We start from the raw sequence: 4,600 nt of genomic DNA on the forward strand, positions 1-4,600 counted from the left end.
AAATTTTAAGACGCGTGGGGAAAGTGGCATATGAATTAGCTTTACCCCCACACATGCAGCATATCCACAATGTGTTCCATGTGTCCATCTTGAAGCAATATTTCCCTTATTCTAATCATGTGATAGAATATGAGCCAATCGAGATCCAGCCAGACTTGTCTTTTGTAGAGAAACCGGTATAGATTCTAGACCGGCAAGAGAAAGTGCTTAGAAATAAGTCTGTAGCTTTAGTACAAGTTTTGTGGAGGAATCCCAAGGTCGAAGAGTCAACCTTGGAATTAGAAAGTGAAATGTTATCTAAGTATCCTCATCTGTTTTCCTAAAATAGATTCTGAGGACAGAATCCTGTTAAGCGTGGAAGGATGTAATAACCGGGAAATTTTTGTACATATTTGAGGATATATATGATAAATATTCTATGTTTATTTAAATTTCAAGAGGTGTTGCCATGTTTTATTATGCAATAGATATTAAATTAGTCCTGCAAGAACCAAGGTATTTTTTGAATATTTATTTAGTATTTAAAGTGCAATTATATGAATCGAGCCGCAACTTGGACGCATGTCAGATTACGTTTCTTCCGTGTTACATGTTAAAACCTATTCTATGATTTTATGTATATTTTATAATTATGTTCCAGCTTTATTTTAAATTTAGAAAGTATTTTGGTTTCTCAAAAAGATAACGGACCGGGACGTAAAAGCCTACAAAAATCCGTACATCTATTTTTATAAAATCAAGGACTCTGGTGACATTCTGTGTTTTTGCATTTTTAAAATGTACGTATTTTTATGAGAATTTTAATATAAATATTATATTTGTCTATAAATTATCATTTTACAATTTTCCCCGTAAATTTTTAATCCTCGGTCTTGTAATTTCAAATAAACAAGAAACGGGTACCGATTTTTGATTTATCGGGACCGTTCGTTTAATTATAAATAGGTCTCATATTTATCCTATTTCAGTCCGTAGTTATCAGCTAAAATAGATAAACATCAAAATCCTCTGTATTTTATTTAAGTTTTTAGTTTTCGAAAAACCGAAATCAAAGAATCTATCATTCTGATCAATCCAAGAGGTGGTTGATAGTGTTTTTGGTATCGTTGCAAAGCTCTTGTCGATACGATCATAACCATACCAATATCATCGATTAAGGTGCTGTTGAGTGGCATTTATGACACTTTATTACGCTCCATAAAGCTTTGAATTGGTGTAATTGTACTCAAGTTGTTGGTATTTTAATGTGTTTTCTAGTGTTTTTGCATTTTTAGGCATTATCTAGGTAATCAGGTGAATTAGCATTATTTTGGTGTTAAGGTAGTGTTGGAATAAAAGCTCTTGGAAAGTCGGCTCAATTCAGAAAGAAAATGAAGATACCGGAAGTTGATCCAGGGAGTCAGCGCGCCCGCGCTGTGATAGCGCACGACCGCGCCCAAAGTCCAGAAACTCAGCACGCCCAAGCTGGTCAAGCGTGCGGCCGCGCCAGGTCGAATTCAAAGAATCCCAATTCTAATGGGCTTTTGATCCAAAAGACTTCTACTCTGCATGGGGCTGCTATATATACATAATTAAGTTCAGTTTTCAAGGGAGACACATCATAGAGCAAGGAGAAGGAGTAAAGAATGCCGTTTTAGCATAATTCAACCAAGGCGAAGAAGACCTAGTTTTAACTTGTGATTTTTTGTTTAAATTGTAACGTTGAATGCTAGTTTTCTTGTTCTTGAACCTATACTCTTGTGTTATACTTTGTTTATTATTCATTTATATAGACTACGTTTATTATACCATACTTTCATCGGAACCCACATTGATGATGAGTCCGATTATGGGCTAATTGTTATCGTGGGGTTCAAGCGGATTTATTTATGGCTTTCTTTACTTAATTTGTTTTGATGCCTTAGTGTGTGGTGATTGTATGATAACCTAGTATTGGTTGTACTTATTCATCTTTTTAGCATCGCGAACTTATAAGATAACTTGTTAATTCTTAATAAAGAGAAAGTGAATTTAAGGGTTTAGAACTTGCCATGCTAGCATAGGTTCATGTATATTTGTTATGCATGATTCGTAGGTAATTTTAACCATCTTAATTGCCCTATATAATCACGATAGATAACTTGTGTATTAAACCGTTATGTTGTCAAATTCTATAGACATATAGGGTCTCAATATAATTGGTGTATATTCAGCTTCAATCTATTTTGTGGATGTCTGGTAGTATGGTATTCGTGTAATGAAAGTTGGCGTTTATCAGTTTTATGTTATCTGATTAGTGTCATCAGCATTACATGCTAAGGTTAAGAATGAAAAGACTATTGAATGAAGTATTTAATGAAGTTAGAATCCCATGTTTGTCATATATATCAATTCAACCATTCTTGTTCTCTTAGTTATAATTGTTAGTTAAATCTTAGTTAGAAAACAATCTCAATTTGTTATTCGTCTTAGTATTGAATAATAGCCATATCATTGTTGCATAAGTGCATAAATTACAAAGTTAACCTAAACCAGTCTCTATGGGAACGAATCTGATTTATATCTTATACTACTTGCGAACGCGTATACTTGCGTGAAATATTAGCGCGTGTTTAGCGACTAACAAGTTTTTGGCACCGCTGCCGGGGACGGTGTTAATTTTTAGTTTATGTGTTTGTCATCAGTGTTAGTTGAAGTTCATTGACTCGAACATTGTTACTTATATGTTTCCTTGTCTTATTTGAAGTACTCTAGCGAGCATGTATGCATACGCATTCGCGGTCTCGTAAGAGAACTCCGGATAAAGTCGAGGAAGAAGTTGTAGTGGTTCGAAGAGAAGTTTTTGAGGATGAAGAGAAGGTATAAGAAGAAGAGAAAATCGAGGAATCAGCTTTAGTAGTGATGGGAGATCAAGCAGAAATTCCTTAGGCTTTGATGGACTATTCTCAGCCTAAGATTAATGATATTCAGTCAAGCATCATCAGACCAGCCATTTCAGCTAATGCTTTTGAGATCAAGTCAAGCACAATTCAGATGATAAAGAACTCAGTTCAGTTTGGGGGTTCTCCTACTAAAGACCCCAACATGTACATCAGGTATTTCATCCAGATCTGTGATACTTTCAAGTTGAATGGTGTGACTGAAGATGCTATCAAGCTGCGACTCTTCCCATTCTCTCTGAGGGATAAAGCAAAGTGCTGGTTACAGTCTCTGCCACCAGGGTCTATCACCACATGGGAGGATCTTGCTCAAAAGTTTCTCACTAAATTCTTCCCTATGGCGAAGACTGCTGCAATCATGAATGCTCTTACTCAGTTTGCTCAACAAACTGGTAAATCTTCGTGTGACGGTTGGGATCGATATAAGGAGATGCTAAGGAAGTGCCCACACCATGGTATGCCTTATTGGATGATTATAAACTGTTTCTACAATGGATTGGGTGCTACTTCGAGACCCATGCTTGATGCAGCATCAGGATGAGCCTTGTGGGCTAAGAGCTACAATGAAGCTTATGAATTGATTGAACTGATGGTTGCTAATGAATACCAGAATCCCTCTCAGAGACTGACTCAGGGAAAAGTAGTAGGAATTCTATAGTTGGATGCAACAACTGCTATAGCTGCCCAACTTAAGGCTTTGACGATGAAGGTGGACACTTTGGCCAATTATGGAGTTAATCAAATCACTAGTGTCTGTGAGCTTTGTGCTGATGCCCATGAGACCGATCAATGTGCTATTTCTAGTGAATCAGCTCAGTTTGTGAGCAATTTTCAGCGATCCCAGCAACCTGTGCCAGCCACTTATCATCCCAACAACCACAATCATCCTAATTTCAGTTGGATCAATGCTCAGAATGCGGTTCAACATCCTTATCAGCAGTACCCAGCTTTGCAGTACAACCCCCTAGTTTTTAGCAACCATAATATGCACCAAGGCAGCAACTTCAACTGCAACAAGCTAATGAAAAATCTGAATTAGAGGAGTTAAAGCTTATGTGAAAAAGTCAAGTTGTTTCTATCAAGACCTTGGAAAATTAAATTGGACAAATTGCCAATGCTTTGCTAAATTTTCAACCTTGTACACTACCTAGTGATACTGAAGTGCCAGGAAAGAGGGAAGCTAAGGAGAAGGTAAATGCAATCACTTTAAGGTCTGGAAAGGTTGCGAATCCTGAACAAACTCAAGTTTTGAATGAAGAAGCTAGGGCTGAAGAAGAAGTAGAGCAGCAGGAAGTAGAAGTGGAACCAAGGAAGAGTATTGTTGAGCACACTCCTCCTGAGGGTAATACAGGGGAGAAACATATCTATCATCCACCGCCTTTTCCTAAGCGGCTGCAGAAGAAAAAGCTGGATAAGAAATTTGAGAAGTTTCTGGAGGTGTTCAAGAAACTTCATATCAACATACCTTTCATTGAAGCTCTTGAGCAAATGCCTAGTTATGCAAAGTTTACGAAAGGTATACTCTTTCGGAAAGTGAAGCTAGATGATTTAGAGATTGTCGCTCTCAAGGAGGAATGCAGTGCTGTGCTACAACAGAAGTTGCCTCCGAAGCTTAAAGATCCAGGAAGCTTTACTATTCCATGCACTATTGGAAAAGTGTCTTTTGACAGATGCTTATGTGA

At 37.2% G+C, this 4,600-nt stretch overlaps 1 non-coding gene across 1 annotated transcript; it reads right to left on the reverse strand.

Moving 5' to 3' along the window:
• Positions 1-3,270: 3,270 nt before the first annotated feature.
• Positions 3,271-3,377, reverse strand: LOC141709282 (small nucleolar RNA R71). The gene has a single exon (XR_012569868.1). It is a non-coding gene; the product is annotated as a small nucleolar RNA R71 (small nucleolar RNA).
• Positions 3,378-4,600: the final 1,223 nt, after the last annotated feature.

This window comes from Apium graveolens, chromosome 2 (assembly GCF_009905375.1).
Source record: "Apium graveolens cultivar Ventura chromosome 2, ASM990537v1, whole genome shotgun sequence".
In the NCBI taxonomy this organism is placed as follows: Eukaryota; Viridiplantae; Streptophyta; class Magnoliopsida; order Apiales; family Apiaceae; genus Apium; species Apium graveolens.